Source organism: Manacus candei, unplaced genomic scaffold (genome assembly GCF_025592945.1).
Source record: "Manacus candei isolate 608988 ecotype Guabito, Panama unplaced genomic scaffold, ASM2559294v1 h1tg000049l, whole genome shotgun sequence".
Classification (NCBI taxonomy): domain Eukaryota; kingdom Metazoa; phylum Chordata; class Aves; order Passeriformes; family Pipridae; genus Manacus; species Manacus candei.
This window is the reverse complement of record NW_026138097.1, coordinates 14,169,163-14,186,581: the sequence shown is the minus strand read 5'-3', so window position 1 is coordinate 14,186,581 and position 17,419 is coordinate 14,169,163. Positions and strand designations below refer to the sequence as shown.

General features: G+C 44.4%; 1 long non-coding RNA gene across 4 annotated transcripts in view; it reads right to left on the bottom strand.

Moving 5' to 3' along the window:
- LOC127476398 (uncharacterized) overlaps positions 1–17,419 on the bottom strand; it is a 42,376-nt gene extending 24,957 nt beyond the window's left edge. Inside the window, exons 1-5 of one of the 4 annotated variants that reach the window (XR_007906588.1) lie at positions 17,368–17,419; positions 17,138–17,271; positions 16,625–16,908; positions 15,334–15,470; positions 820–938 (exon numbers count right to left, since the gene is read on the bottom strand). This is a non-coding gene — a long non-coding RNA (uncharacterized LOC127476398). The other 3 variants (XR_007906586.1, XR_007906589.1, XR_007906587.1) reach the window with 3 other exon arrangements.

Below are 17,419 nucleotides of genomic sequence, written 5' to 3'. Positions count from 1 at the left end.
AAGAAATGGGGTGATTCGGCTGATAACTGCATGACACAGAATGTTCTTTCTCCATACACGTTAAAAAAAAAAAAGAAAAAAAAAAAGAAAAAATTCCCATCCCCAATTCTTATGCAACAAAAAAACCTACTCGATTTTATTTTTTATCACTGGTGACATTGTAATACTGAAAGTCAGCCCAGTTAGGATCAGCTGAATTCACGTGAAGAGCAGAAAGCAATAAACATACGCTTCGTCTGAAGTGCGCTCCAATTTAAGGCTGCAAATGTTGTTAATTATGTGGAAGCTTTCTGGTAAGATGCATCTATCAATGCATCTTCTTTGATCACATTCTGCCCACTGCTGGGTTTGCAAGGAGTCAGCACAGTGGTGGGAGAGGGGCATTTTGTTAATAAACCCTGCGCAGAATCCTGTGCTCAGCCTGGGCATTTTGGAGTGAAAATGGCTGTGAAGACAAAGCTGATTTCTGTACAAGGAAGCACCAGCAAGCACTTAGCTACTGAGAGCAAAATAGATAGGTTTTTAACAGCATGGAAGAGAAAAATGTGTTTTCATATCTGATGGCATAGAGGAAAGGGTATCTCTGATTTTTGCAGATTTCAAGTGGAGTTGTTTGGGGAAAAATTGTTATGTTTAGAAGGGCTGAAAAAATATGAATTAGCAAAAAAATAATGTTTTCATAAACTTCTGTCATGTAGATTACTTAGCTGGCAGCAGACTAAGGAGTTCAAGGAAAAGGGGAGTGGGGTGAAAGGCTGCTTTTCTCAGGTCACCTGGGGGATAAATTACAATGTAAGATTTGTGAATGTACAGCCATACCTCCCAGTGTGTCCCAATTGAAGTCATGCTGGTATCCTTGCTTGGGAACTTAGAACATCCACAGTAATCTGCTGTCACTTTTTTAAGTCATCCAGGAGAAATGTACTCCACAGAAACTCCTGCAGGACCAGAGTACAGTTTACACTTCTGCAGATAAAATAATCTGTCAAAGAGCAGATTCAAAGGATAATCCATGAGAAATATTTTGAAGGATCAAACCCTACTTTCATTCCCAGTGCCCAACCCTAGTTTTCCACTACAGTGTCTGCTGCTTCATGTGAACATGCACAGGCCCTGCATGTGACAGGAGCACACACATCAGCCCATCACATCTATGGGCTGATGTGAGAGGTGGCCTTTCAGGAGCCACCACTAGCCCTCACAGTACTCTTTGCCTTCCCCTTTCCTACCCTTTATTGCATAAGTTAGCGATAGCAAAGTCTCCTATCCTTGTTGTCAGCCCCTTTCTGGGACTCACCGTTGCTGAGGCATGTTGGCCACAATCACAAGTGACACCAGCAACCCCATCTGGGGCTACTGAAACTTGGGTTTTAGCAAGGCTGTAGATCCTGTGCTCCCTTCTGGCTCTTTTCAGTTGCAGGGAGACAGATCCAAAGCTCAATGAGCCCAGGGGAATATTTTTCAACTGGCTTCATCAAGCAGGTGAGGCTCCCGAGGTCTATTGCCACCTCACTGTAAAGACCGTAATTTTGCTGGGACAAACTGCTTATTACCCAGTTGCAAGCTTAGTAATAACCATGGGCTGTGATTCCTCCTAAGGAACTGAGGAGCTGAATTAAGTGTTATTAATACCAACAGTATTGCGCTAACACCGGAAAAATAGCAGAATTAATAATAATGTTATCTTAATGACAGTGTAAATATAAGGTAAGTAGTGTACCTGGCTTCTGAGAAGTGTGAAGCCAGATGATGATTTCCTCTCAGGGCAGTGATAAACAACTCAGTCATACTGAGTTTACACTTTTAGTAATAATTGGCTTGGAGGGAAAAAAAATATATAAAGCACAGTCACAGGTTAACTACATTATAATTACATGGTGTAATTTCAGCCCCTTCTCCCGGAGTGGAAGGCACAGTTTTTATCTGATCAGCCTCCGTGTGTAATTCCCTACTAGGTTTGGGGCTAAGCATTGCTGTGCTGGTTTTAAAAATGACTAAGCGGATATACAGAGATTGCAATGCACCCCAGGTCACAGCGAGCTTGGCAATAGGCTCAGGAGTGCAACCTCCAGCCGTGGGCACATGGGGCTGAAGTAAAAAGTGGTGGCAACATCTGCATGGCCATCAGTGCATGCAGTTCCCCATGCCACCCAGGCAGGGTTTTGGAGCTAAGCCTGGTGGTGTTGCCCACATTCACTCCCAGAGTGCCCAGGCTCTGTGAGTATGGTGGCCTTGACCAGCAGCAGTAACAGCTCCTGTCACCTTGATGGAGCTGGGATAGGGTGTCTCATGACAGTTTAGCAAATCCTGATGCCTGGTTACCTTCCCAAAACACTGCCAGATTACTCCCAAAACCAGCAAATAATTGGTCACATCACATGATTGGAAAAGGCACCTCTAAAAAGGCTTGTTTATGAGTAGCTGCAAAAGGCAAAATTGGAAGCCAACAGCAGCATTAGATACCAGTTGTGACTTGAGTGGTGTCTTCCAAAGAAAGGGTAGAAATCTATTGTCTGTTGTTGCTTCTTGAATTTTCACACCCTTTTCTATTTTCACTGGAAGGCTGATTGTGAAACCAAACTCCAGAGAGGGGAGAAAGAATGGATGCTGTTTGCATTTGTCGTCTCACCAGCCCCTCCTGGATAGAAATCTGTTCAGCTTCCACAAGAGTAAACCTAAAGCAAGGGAAGAGGTTAACTCTTTTGCCTTTTCTTTTTTTCAACTGTGTCAGCCCACACACTTTAGTTAGGACAAGCAGGACAAGTCAGGCCTATTTTAGTGTGTGATGGGGTGCAGAGACACCCAGAAGCGTCGAGTGGCATTTCTTACAGTGCTCTATCCAAAGTCTCAACTAAGTTACCCAGCATGTGACAGTAGATGCTGAGCCCAGGACAATGAAATATCTGATTGTGCTCAACTTTCATGAGATTGTCCCACGAGCTAACTCCAGGTACTGAGTAAGAAACTTGAACATTTTCTTGATACACAACTAATGCTTAGGTATCTTCTTGGGGAAAGCAGAAATGTTACAAAGGTGTGTGGTACCACTCATCTCCCATCAAACCTGAAACCTCTGTGCCGAGTGAAGTCCCCCTATCTGTCACCACTGGTGACTGCAAGGCAGGTTGAATAACTCTCAGCTTTGTTTTCCAAGAGGCTGAAAGGCACAACCCACTCCCTGATGAGCAAAAATGTGGGTCCCATGTTGCTCACTGCATAATACTAGAAACATGAGAAAAGTTGAGGTGAAAAGGGGAGCCCAAAGCAGTAAAGCTGTCTGTTGGCCCTGTGGTGCAGAGTAATCGCTATTAAAGTGAGAGTAACATCTCTATCCTTAAATGTACTGCTCTGCAGATGGAAAGCTTACTTGGGAACCAGTGTAATTGCTTCCCAGTGGCATTGTAACATCTGCAGATTAAGCTATTCCCTTCCAGCCTCCATGACTTGTCTCAGCACCCTCCTTTTGGATACCCTGGGTATCTTGCTTGGTCAAGGCAGATCCAGAGAGGGAGGAGCTATTCTGTCAGTGTCAAAAGGTCCTGCTTGCTGGATGCTTTAAGATTGCTGTATTGGGTTTCCATGGCAAGGTTTGGGGGAGGGACTCCACACAGCAACAGGGGAAGAGTAAAAGAAGTCATCCCCCTGAGGAAGAAGGAGCGGCAGAGAGGGCATGAGACGAAATGACCGCAGCCCCCACTTCCCATCCTCCTGTGCTGCTTTGGGGAGAGGTAGAGAAAATCGGGAGTGAAGTTAAGTCTGGAAAGAAGGGAGGATGAGTGTTTTAAGATGTGTTTGTATTTTCTCATTATCCTACTCTGATTTGATTGGTAAAAAATTAAAATAAATTAAATCCATTTTCCCCAAGTCGAGTCTGTTTTACCTGTGACAGTAACTGGTGAGTGATCTCTCCCTGCCCTTATCTTGATCCACAAACCTTTAGTTGTATTTTCTCTCCTGTCCAGCTGAGGAGGGGAGTAATAGACTGTCTTGGCAGGCGCCTGGCATCCAGCCACAATCAACCCACCACAATTACAGTGAAGGAAAATGTTTCTCCAAGAGGCGCAAAAACAACTCTCAACATCCAGGCTAGCTCTCTTCATGGATAACCCACAGGCAGTGGGAGCAGGGAAAGGAGTGGAACACAAGCAGGGGAGACTCCCACAGCTGAGCAGAGCTGTCCTCCAGCAAGGGAGAAGAAAGCCCAGAATTTGCAGGACCTTTGTATATCTTGGGAATCTCTACCACAGAGTCATGTGAAGGCCACTTCCATATTCTCCTGACTAAAGCATTCTCTGCTTTTGCTGTTTAATAGGGAGCTACTCAACATGTTGTACAAGCTGTTAATAAGTGTACTTGGTACTTCACATCCATGCCTGTAAATTTTTTTTCCCTCCTTGTACAGGGGAAAGTCTCTAGGCATTTCCTCACCCCCTCTTTTCTTTAAATAATTTTTCTCTCAATCTTCATTTTTGCTACAGGGAATCTCCCTGAAAGGTGTATCCTCACCATGTTTATCATTACCCTTGTTAGCCTGCTTAGTAAAAGGGCTTTAAAGGCTGTCATAAAGGCAGCAGTATTTTGAACAAGCCATAGCTGGATGAGAGGAAGGAAGCCCACCCAAAATGATGGTATTTACCCCTTTCAAAAGACATTCAGGTGGCAGCTATAACACTGCCAAAACCAAGGGTTTCCTCATATTTCAGGGAAAACCTTTCATGGGAATCCAGGTAGTACAAGCAGCAGGGGAGGTCACTGGATGTGACTTTCTGTCACTGGTATATTAATGGAGTGGTAAGACAAATGTAACGTCTTGACATGCCGAATGTTTTTGCCTGCTGGTGCTAAGCTGGCTGCTCTTCGATGGGGCTTGACTTGCACAGGGATGCCTGCTGCACTGTGTTCCTGCCCCCGTGCCCTCAGCCCCTCACTAGTTAATCAGCCAGTCCTTCTGATAGATTCTTTAAAATACAGCATTACAGTAAGACCCGTGGTCACACCTGGAGCATATTTATATTACTGTACACAAATAATTTCAAATAGATGGAGTGAGTCAGGGAAAAGCCAGGAAGAACTTCAGAGGGACTCCAGATTATCAGTATGGAGCTATAGGGTAAGGGAGCCTCTTTCCCTAGGATGCTCCAGAACAGACCAAGACTCATGCACTGCCCATGGAGAGCTGATTTCTGCCCCAAATGTACCCCATGAACAATGGGGCGTAATTCTGTTTGACGTCGCTTGCAGTGCCCGCAGGAGGCTCCTTGCTCCTTTCAGTGTCCTTCCTTGGAAAGTAGGCCCTATGCTGTGGATTTCTGTGGATTTTTTTTTGATTTTTTTTTTATCAGGCTAAAGAAGGATATATTTTATCATAATGGTTTCAAATCCAATGTGTACAGGCCAACGCAAATAGGGTATTACAAGTTGAAGAACTGTACCTCAGGCACCATTTTATTAGAACTAGTGTTTACATCAAACAATACATCCTAAGTACTTCATATTAAGCTTGGACAAATCATTTGCCTGAGGATTAGGGTGTTGTGCCACTGAAATGTAATCCTTCTGTTGATTTTTTTTTTTTAACTGCCAAAGCAAACATGGTAAAATCAGTAACTGCTAAAAAAACAGAAGGGTGAAAACCTTAGCCTCAATTTGATGTGTTAAATGAAACAAAGTGAAAATTATCAGTGTGGGTTTGCCAACAAGTATCTGAACAGCAGGTCAGATTTTCACCTGTGTAGATCAGCAAAACTCTGTGGGATGACAAAAAATGTTATGGTGGTTTTCATTGTTCCACGATGGGGGGTGAGGAGGGAAGAGAGAACTGGTCTGGCAAAAAGGTGTAGGTGACCCTAGCACGTAGAAACTTGTGCTTGGTGGAAAATCTGGGGAGCAGAGCAAGGAGCAGTGGCTAGAGCAGGCTATGTCCCACCAGATGATGCGCCATGCCCCTGTGCAGCCCAGGCATCATGCCCTGCCCCAGCAGACAGGCAGGATGGCACAAGTGAGAGCATCAGACTTCAGGGGATGGCCTCTGCTCCCAAAAATGGAGGAGCAGGTGTTGAGACATGACACACAGATGTGTAACACCAGCTGTGAGGAGTGGTAGGCAGCAGGGGCCCAGCTAAAATTTGTGGTGTTATGTGAATTGGAACCAGGCTAATGCCCACTGGCTTCACAAAAGCAAGCTGTGCTCCACATAAATACCTCATGCCTTTCCACTACCCAGAAAAGCACATTTATCCCTGTGTCTTACACAACCGCAGTATTTGCTTTTACATGTATGCACTGTCTGGGCCCCTTTTAACAAAAGACACCCCCAAAGGACACCCCTGATGGGAGCTGCCATTGGGTATTGAGAGGCAAAAAAGTTTGACATCAAGCTGAACACCAAACGCCTTCCATTTCCTCACAGGGATTTAAGCTCAAGTCAGAGGCAACACAAATATTACATAGATGCAGTCCCTGAACCAAAAGCCACAGTAATTCCTTGGAGGCTGTTTTCAATAGAAACCCCATAGCAATAGTGAAAGAGGATACATTTCCATCCTAAGTAAGAAAATACTTAGATATAAATATTTGGTTGTATTGAGAGTGAGGAATTGGGACTCTGACTCCAAACTTTCTTGGACTTCTGCAGCACCAGCATTTCACCTGTTGGTTCCTTTGACCTCCAGCAATGTGGTGATTCTCACATGCTCATATGCACTTTGGGCATCTCTTCCCTGCTGTCTCTCTCTTCCCTCCTTCCAGAACAAAGTCTCATTTCCCCTGTGGATGCCCTCCATCCACCCCCATGATTTTTCCCTGGCTGGGCACCCCTAGTCAGTGCTTCTAAGCTGCTGGCTGGTTGAGGCTTCAGGAATCAAGAGGGAGCAAATGGGCAGCAATGGTCTGTCCCCACCTTTGCCAAGCAGGGTCAGGCTACTTAGTTCTCCAGTTTCTCTAGAGAAGAAGGTGGAATAAGTACAATGTCAGAAATCAACATCTTGTTTTGGGTACAAGTGTGACAATAATTACTTCTGTTAATAATTCCAGGGGCATCTGTGTTTGAGAAATCTAGCACCCAATACCTTCAGGAGTATGAGATAAAAAGAGGTGAACTGGGTTGTGCAGCCACCAGTGAATGCCAGTACCCTAGTACCAGCATGCAGTGCACTGATCCCTGGCCTTCATGACTAATCACTATAGCTACAGCAAAGTCCTGATCGGAGGGAACTGAGCCCCGTGAAATTTTGCTTCACTGCTAAAGGCACCTGTTTTGCAGAGCAGTCACAAACAATGAACTGGACATCAATCCACAGAATATGCCTTGGGAGATACTGATACTTGGTATTTAAGCATATCTAGGTTTTTCTAAGACTTTCCAGCCAGAATTCTCCAACAAAGTATATTTGTATGCCTTGGTTTTATATATGTGTGTCTGTGCCTATCCACTTATCTACATCTGTATAATACTGCATCTTTGGAAATTACATACTTAATAGATCTAGATCTTGCTAGAGATGTAGATAGAGATATAGATATGAGACATATATGAAGAGGTTACCCAATACTGTGACAAGTGATGGTGTGCAAGCACATGCATAATCCATGGGGCTGATCCCACAGTCAAACAGATGACTTTCAAGTTTAAAGCTAAGGACAATTTTAGGTGTTTCTAAATAAAGCATTCAGCCATCACTGAGGCAATCACCTCCATCCTTTTGGAAAGAAGAGTCACTGAAGACAGCATGAAAAAAAAGAACACAGAGACTTGTACACTTGCATCATTGGGAAGAAAACCAAGGATTATATCTAAGAAACTAACTAGTAATTTGTTAATATGGTCCTATACTTGTGTGCACACACACCATACTTACTGCTTGTTTCACCATAGTTAAAAAAAAAATAAAAATTAATTTATGTTCTTTTACCAGCCATGAGTTACAGGCCTTGCTAACTAAACTCAGCAGCAGCTCTTTGCCTGCTGGACTTTGTGGCTGCTGAGACATATCACAGACTTGTGAGGGCTCAGCAGCTCAAGTCAGGTATGAGAGCCACAGAGGTGTATCCCACCCTGCAGTCCATCAGCCCTCTCACAAGCTTCATGGACAACTCCTGCCTTGCCATAGATGAGCTAAACACTCAAAGTTGTGTCTGTTGCAGAGTGTCCATGATCACATACTGCATTCTCCTGCTCCTGTCTAAGACTTTTGGAATCACCAGATTTTGTGCAGGGGCACAGAGCTGCCAGTTTCATTGAAAGTCTGCTCATGCAACACTCCCCTAGGGCATCTAGACACTCAAGCATTCGAAAGTATTGTGAAGATCATGCTTGCAGGGTCTCCATCAATGTGTCTGATTTGAGGGGTATCCACAAGATCTGGCAGAGATGATGTCCAGTCCCTGCCCATAAACAAAACCTCGTTGATGAGTATCAGGGCATAAAAGAACTGCCGCAGTGGAAAGTACCATGGTTTGCTTGCAAACAGAAAGAAAATACTTTTTAATGTTATTTATTACTTTTGAAAACAAATTTTGGGCTCAAAATTACACTCTCAGATTCCAAGTGTCTTTCTGTCGAGTCAGAGCTGCTGTGCATTTTGTTAAACTAAGCCATGTGCTGAGAGGTGATATTTCCTCTCCTTATGGGCCCATTCTAGAAAACCATGGCTCCCAAATTAGCAGAGAAGAAGGAGAGTGTTGACCTGCTGAAGCAGGGCTCGTACTGATTGAATCTCCCAGTAGATCCCATCCTGTCTGCAGTTTCAGCATGGTACCTCTAAACAAGGCACCACTTTAAGAGCTTCACTTTGCCAAGGTCCCTAGTAGCACTGATGGATGCTACTACCTTTGCTTCAAGCAGAAATTTCACAGAGATCACACATAGGCGAGCAGAGCAGATTAAAACAAACAAACAAAGTAAAAAAAACCAACAGGAGGTAGAACCCGAAAAATTAGGAAATTATAAGCAAATAGGGAACACAAGCAGGAGTATTGCACACAAAGGGTAATAAACATATGGAATAAATTAGGGGAGTAGGCAATGGAAGCAAACCATGTAAATGAGTTCCACAGACACCTAGGCTTGCTGCTGCAGAAGGAGGGGATGGGGGGAGGAGGATGGAAAAGCAGGAAAGTGGAATTAAAGAGGCTTTTCCTGTTCCCATGGCCTTTTCTCATGGTTCTTATACTCTCCGTATGCTTAGGTATTGCTGAGACTCCAGATCAATAAGCAAGTGATATTTGTAGGTTCCATATGTACAAGCATACCTAGGCATACAGTTTCTCTTGGTTTACATCAAATGCTGAGCCTGCCTTCAAAGTATAGTATCAGGGTCTCTACTGCAAATTAAAATACAAGCATCTTAATTTCCCTGAAACTCTAAACTCTCAGTTTTACCATCCTGATGAGAGGACAGGGGAGAGTATAGAGATATCAAAAAAAAAAGGAAGCAGAAGAGAAAAAAAATCATGAAAGCATGTTCTGACTTGAAAGAGCAAAATACAGTATGCCTGTACATGGGAGGGGAACAACGGGTTTGATAATATTAAAAATAGCTTGGTCACAAGCTGGAGGTGCCAGAGTTAATCTTATTGCACTGGTTTTACTGACATTTTAATGTCTTACTCAGAATTTACAGTACATTATTCACTAAGAGCTATGTTCCCACCATAGAACATACAAACTCACTGCTAGCCCCTTGTACATGTATACTTTTTATGATAATGTTGTGGAGTTAACTCTCAGGGTTTTTTTCCTCTTGATCCTCACTGTGCTCACTTGCGGTGCCAGGCTTGTAGCTACAGCCAGGTTTGGCACCAGCCCTGGGCTCTTGTGCCAGATCCGAGGGGATATCACCCTGTCAGCAGGACAGAGTGGAGGCAAGACAGAGCTGCCTGCTACAATAGAGAAGATGCTAAATACAGACTTTCTCCTGGGTTGTGTGGGTGTTTCAATTTATCCTGGTGCTAGTAGAGCATTTACTGTAGCTCAGGCAGCAGACAGGGCTGGGGAACAGTGGTGGTGGCTGCTGCAGACAGGAAGAGTCAGCCCAGGCTGCAAAAATTGAGGGTTTCACGTGCTCTGCAAGGAGTCTCTTTGAGAGATACAGAGAGGTAGAAAACCATCAGAGACAACCTGATCCATGGCTTCCACAGTGGGGCTGAGGCTGCTGAATGCCACACCAGCTCTTCCCAGAGGGAGCAACACTTGGATGTACAGGAGGCTCCTCGCCTGCGGTGCTTGCAGGGGCAGCACTGGCACTGACACAAGGCTGGACCCGTGCCTCCTGCAGCACTGACCACCAGGGCTTAAACGCTTCTGTTAGTGCAAGCCTCGCAGGTGGCACCTCTTTCTATGCATATTCTTACATTCTCTTGCTACTGGATGAACTGGGGATAAAACACAGGAGATTTTACAATTTCATTTAAATTGCATCTTGGAAAGGCAAACAGAGTGAAGGAAAAACCCAGCACCACCATTTAGGCACTAGAAATTCACACATCATGCAGGAATTAAAAGTTGAATGGGAAACCTCTATTCTTACATTTTTGCATTTGCAATATCCTCATATTTAACTTCTGCATGTCTTGAGTTTATATCTATAATCTACATCCTGATATCAAGAATACGAGCACACAAGACTGACATGTTAGTGGGATTTAGTTAAAGCAAATTTAATTCATCTTTCTACTCATGGATACAGAACAAATCCTCCTTTGCACCCAGTAATCTGAAAAACCAATTACAAGGGGCTTGTAGTTTGTTTCCGGAAAAGTCACACCCTAGTGCAAATTCTTTCATATCTTCCTTTTATTCTGTATGTCTACACCATGCTTATTTCCTCCAGTGCACTGGAAACCCTATACCACTCTACAGCGGGAAACAGAAAAAAATTATTTATGCAAGAACTTGAAAGGCAAGAGGCTTGCATTTCTTTCCAGATCTGTGTGAGGTGGGATGTTTGGCCTTGAATAACTCCTTTAACAACTTGGTGCTTCAATTCTCCTCTCACTAAAGGACTAACATAGCAATCTCCTAGACCCAAGATATCAAAAGTCCTAGAGCCAGGGACTCTGAAATACAACACTAGACCAACACGCAGAGATATAGACAGCACCCATTCTCAATTAGTTTTAGATAAAACCAAAAAGTGGCAAAGTTTCCTGGTAGCAAGACCCCCCTGATAGTGGGTCCATCTAGCTAATTTCCTGGGAGACATAGTGGAAAGGAAACAGAAGCAATTACAGAGCTTGGCCACATAATGTTCCACAAGCTAGGATACCCCCCAGCACCCCAGCAGGCTCCCAGGTCAATGGCTCCAGGGGCGATTTTCTCTTTCCAAGCACAGCTGGGAGAGGCATGTGAACACTGCAAGCCATTGCTCTCCCCTGACTTGCAGAGCCTCTCCTTGCCTAGATGACTTCTCTGACTCACTTGGAACAAAATGTGAAGAAGAAGGACTGATCATGCCCTCACTTGCCTGGAAGGCATTGCTGAACCATCATCAGAAATGGCCTGATTGCTATGAACAAGGGGAAGCACATTTTGAAGAGGCCTAGGCAGGAATGCCAAGACATATCACACTGCTCAGCTGTGTTCAGAGTCCTTTCCTGGAAGTTCACAGGAGGCGCTTAGGGACAGGACGAAGGGCAACGGTTGGGGAGCCACAGGTCTGTCTGTCCCTCAGAGGACCCTACGGAAAAGGCTGCCAGTTTGCGTTCTGCCAGCAAGATTCTTGTTGAATATCAGAGACTGGGTTTGGGGGAGGCCATCAAGTTAGAGGCAAACGACTCCTTTGAGGAGCAGACAGAGAAATGTGACACAGCCATGGAAGAAACACAGCAGTGGATGCATGCAACTGTTCCCACCCTGGACACTGCCTGGGCAACAGCGAAGAGGGAATCAGAAGTGACAGTACTACTTTCACGCTCAACAGGGTGAATCCAGGACACAGGCACAGCTTAAAATGTGACTTTCCCATCACTTTGGGTTCAAACCTTGGTGTCATTTATATGCAGGGTTGTGGGGTTTGCTGCCTTTCCTTGAAAATTTTTCCTTCTCATTAATTTTATCCGTAAAACAGAAAGAGAAGGATCTATCAGTAAGGGTGTGAGGGACAACACAAGTGTCATGGCAGCTCAACCTCTTTGTCCAGATCTCCAAATACCAAGGCTTAGGAGTGGCTTTCCTAAAGTGACAAGTCCCGCTGAACTCAGTGGGTGCACACTGTCCCATCAATCATCTGCAGAATCCAGTTTTCCATATGGCTTTATTAGATACTCCCCTGACAAATGTAAACTTGAAAGACACAGACCTAAAGTACTCTTTTTGCCTTTATTTTCTAACTTATTCTTAGAAACAGGCCAGCAAGTATTTTTAGTAAAATTTTCACCTGCTTCCAAGTCAGTTAGGCTGATCTTAAGATAAGGACATAGACACAAGGCACAGAGGGATCAGATTTTTAAAGCACTGAAGTACCTGAAAGTGCAGAGAGACACCTAGCTGTTTCCCATTGCTCTCAGTACAGAAGAACTAGACATAGCCCAGTAAATGTAATCCCAGAACCTCTATACTGGAAAAATGTGAAGAACATTTCATTAATCTCAGGTGTCAACATCTTGTAAGTTATATTTTGCAACTTAATCCACAGCAGCCAGCCTTATGTGTTGAGAACAATCTTAGTACAGGAGCCTATGCTAATTAGTTATAATCTATTATATTCCTCACACAGACAACAAAAGAATAGTACTTGTGTACTGTGTTATGATCCCACTTCCTCCTACCTATTCCCTATGACAGAAGTAACAGAAAACAGTGTAAGTCTCCCAGGTCCCAGTCTGGTTCCCAGTCTGCCCACCAAGATGTAGATCACCTACATCCTCATCCCAGCACACACACCAAGCCATCACACTGGCCAAGAGGTGAATGACCAGCCCCACTAAAAATGTGTCTGTGCAGACGGTCTTGAGTGTTCACACTAATAAAAATGAAAAGTTGACAAGTTTGGGCCCTAAATGTTGTAAGCATTTATTCTCATGGCTTGGCTAATTACAGTCTACAGTGTTGGTTAAGAAAATTTACACTTCCCAGTGAGTAATGTATAAACCAAGATTCACATGAGGGTAATTTTTTACAAAAAACACAGTAAAATGCTTCAAAATTATACTGGCAGTGGAACTGCAACCAGCATGACAATTAGACACAATGTTAATCAGATATGTGCAAAATTAACCAGATTATTCTATTAGCCTGGGAAAGATGGTCAAGCTCCTTCCAGCTCTCACTTACCATTTCCTTTAAGGTGATGATGATGATGATAATTTTATTGTTAGAGTAAAATTTCCCCTGTTGTTCTTTTCTCAAGAGTCCAACTGGTTTACAACAGGGTAGTTACCTAAGTCACTCTTTCAAGGAATAGTTGCTCAATCTCAGCAGCTGCTGTTGCACTAAATTGCTCTTATTTTCAAATCCATCTGTCTGTTGCTATTTTTAATGTACTCATCCTGATGAGAACTGCACTCACACCACTACACTGAGCCTCACACAAAAGGGACTAAGGAAACACACCTCAGCTCCTCCAAAATTAGTTGTTTAGGCTGTGAGCTTCACTTAAAGCCTGTCTTTAGAACACAGGTAGAGCGCTGTGGGCATGCTCATAGCTTCCTACTCAATTCCTAAATCTCTTGAGCAACCTACCCACAAAGAAAATCATCCCGGCATCAGGGCTGCCTCAGAACACATGGATATTTGCAGGCTGTCTGAAGTACAGCTTTTCCCTTATGTTGTGGTTTAGGAATGGTATTCTTCAATTTAGTACTCTGGCTAAAATCATGCTCTGCTTCCCCTCCCTCCCCTCCAATCGGAGGCACAAAAGCTAAAGATCATGGGTTGAGATAAGAACAATTTACTGGAAACAGCAATGAGATAAGAAAACAAACAGTAAGAGCAACCATATTAATAACAAAAAGTGTAAGAAAAGAAAGAATTTACACAGAAAGCCCCAGAGAGTAAACAATACCAGACTGCTCAGTCCACCATGTTTACTTGACCAGAAGGAAGCCATTATCCCACTTCTCCAGAAAAGAGAGAGGGAGTCCCTTTCCCCCTGCCCTCAGCAATGATGTGAGGTGATATAGCATAACATCCAGGCCTTAGCCATGCCCCCTCACAGTTACTGAAAAAAATGAACCCTGTCTTGGCCACCTTGCCAGACCTGATAGCATATCTTCAGTCAGCCCAGTACAGGAACCTGCACATCCTGAAGGGATGCAGAGCAGTGTTCATTCCAGGGAGTCTGTGCAGAGCACCCCTGCAAAGCCAAATATCGTGGTTCAGATCCCAGGGGTGCACTAGACAAACACCACTATGGGTATAAGTGGTGCAAACCTACACCTGCCAGTGGGAAAATGAGCTGCAGCATCCCTCCCTCTCCTGTCCCGCCAGTACTCCCTGCAAGTGTAGTAGGATCACTCTCCAGGTGTTTGCTGAAAACAGCACATAAATGTTTCAAACACCACTTCATAGGTGTCACTCAAAAGCCATAAAGAAAACAGGAGGCGAAAAGCCTCAGCTCTAACCCTCAAATACCAAATATTCTTCTCCCCACTATGCAATTTTACAGGCTGAGAAGTGATGTTAGTAGAAACCTCTGTTTTACAGCTTTTCCTCAAAAAATCAGCATACAATCAGCCTCAGAAGTGTTACTGATGTTGCCTGGAGAAGACCTCTTGGATTTACGGGCAGTAATTAATCTTTAGCTCCAGCGAGGCAGCTGTGCTGCAGGGTTAGTAGGAGTCACCATGTTGGTAAACGATAATTGCACTGCACATACAGTCCCGAGCTGAGTACCCTGCAATTATGGGGAAGGTTTCCTGGGCCTCTTGCAAAGGCCCTCAGGTTAGGAAGGTCTCACCAGGCAAGCTGGGAAGACCCTTCTCTATGTGAGACAAACTTTAAGGCAGGGTGGCCTGGGCAGCTGAAGCCTCTGAGGACAATGCACAGACAGAGCCTAAGAAAGAAAGATCCATCAGTTCACCCATGCCTTGCTGGCAGCAAGAGTCAGGGCTGCTTGCCCTGTGCTATGTCTTTATACGTTGAATCCAACACCTTGAGTCACTCTGAATTGGTCCATTTGACCAGCTGCGGAGGGATAAATGGGATGCTGAGCTCAGGTGTACTTTGCTCCCTGTGGCTGCCATGGGATGAGAGAAGCACTGCTCCCCTCTCTCTCTGTTTTGACTTCCACCACAATTATGTCCGTTCTCTGAGGTGGGAGTACCATCCATAGGTCTCAACTGTGTTGGCTGAAGGAACCCTTGCCCATTGCTTGTCATACTGGTGGATGGGAATACCTTGGGTCCAGCCTGAGATTCTTGCAGGCACCAAGAAAGTCTCCTTCAAAGGTGGTAAAGGGCCTATGGAGAGTGGCAACGCTGGTTACTCTTCAATAAAGACTCATCTTCCTGACACCTGGCAAAGTCTGGCTCCTCTGGAAACAAAATAAACAAGGAGTAAAAGAGGTTAGCTTTCATATGAGTAAAGGAAAAGACAGTTTGCCCACTGCTATATACAAGAAACACCAGTCAAACACCAATACCAGCAAAATAGCACCATGGATATTTATAAGGGACCAAATCACAAAGTCTTGAAGTCATTTATTAGTCATAGCTTCAAGGGTTTCGTCAGACCTCTCTCATACTGCAGGTTGTGCTCTATATTGAGCCCAATCACTCAGATTAGACTCAGTCACATTACCAGTGTGGACATCCACATCTCTGCCAAAATACAGGGACGAATGGGACTGCTAGTGCTCCTAGTAGCTTATTCAAGTGGTTAATCTCTTGCCTGTGCCTTATCTTGCATTTGAATTTGTCTGGCTCCAGCTTCTGGCCTATAGCTTTGGAGAAGGTTCCTTCTGGGAGAGGTATTTTCTCCCCAGGAAGGTATTGTCATGCGGAGCACTTGTTGCTCACCACAGGATTCCCCTCTCAGCTGGGGGCACCAGCCCCAAAGGCAGAAGCCAGAGTCATACAACCTGACACTAAGTAAACACCCCGGCTCCCTTTGAATGGAAGAGCTGTCAAAGTGGCCTCAAAAAAAAAGAAAAAAAAAAAAAAAGTCTTGCTGGGCTCTGCTGTATTTGTTTTAGTTCCACTTTGCAGTCTGGGGAAAGGGGAAAGGAGAGGATAGGTATCCCTCAGCCCTCTTCTCCAAGCCCTCCCAGCCCTGGTCGGGTGCATCTGTCCCCTCACCCCTGCACTGGCTTTCGGCTCCCGTGGAGCTGAAGAGAGAATAAGATCTCTAGGGTCTGGCCTCTAAGCTGATAATTGCAGCCTCTTCACTGGCACAAGGCGGCTCTCATGCCATTTTGACCCAAACTATGTCTTTTTTCTGTATATTTTTAATTAGACTCAAGAATGCAGAAAACCCAGCGTGAGATCCTTTCATTCCCCTTTGTTTAATATCTGTTATTATGACATTAAGTGTAGGGTTTTGTTGTGGTGGAGAGTTCAAAATCCCCCTCGGTTCTACTGCTGTAGCCATGGGTTCGTGTACATTAAAGTGGTCATTTTCGGATTAGCTCTTGCTTTCCCTTTGATGCATATGAAACGCTGAGCCAGTTAGTTGGAGAAGGCATTTTACCTCTTTTGTTGCCCTTCCTCACAACTAACGGCAGGGAGAGGACGAAAGCCCCCTGGCTCTCTTAAATCAGAAAGGAATTTCCAAAGGGTTTAAAGCTTTAGTTGCCACTTCTGTCTGGAGTTGCCTGACGAAAAATAGGTGGGTTTGCTTTCAAATAGAGCAGGCGGCGAGGAGCCTCGTAGTTGCTGCTGTTGTCATCATCGCTTGTGTGGCCGTTGCCTGGGAATTTGGGAGTCCTGAGGGCAGTACGAGAACCGAGCTGCAGCACAGCTCCAAACTTTTCACTGGGATACACAAGTTTTAGAGGTGGGAATCAGAATTTTGCTGCAATCAGGGCTTTTTTTTCTCTTCTCTCTTCCTTTCTTTTTTTTCCTCCTTTCCCCCCCCCCCCCTTTTTGATTTGGCAGTTAATGGGAAGCAGAACGAGGGTCTGATTGAACAAATGCTAGATTTCACGTATGCTTCACATTACACCGACAGCCTATGATTTCTTTCCGTTTACATAAGACCTACGCTCTGCACGGCTGTTTCTCTGGGATGTCTGGTATTTTCTTCCGAGGAGAGAGTATTCTCGAGCCTTGAGCTCTTCCCACTTTAACCATTCATATCATTACAACTAGTCCTAGGGGCTCTCGATTAAAATAAAACTGAGTCAATTGGAAATAAAAATAATAGAAAAAAAATGCTAGTTAGAAAAAAATAAATACACATGCACAACTTTTCTGCTGCCTTAGAGATCATACCAAATACTCGTGTGAAAGTCGGGCAAACCGGGGGAGGGGGAGTAGAACGTCG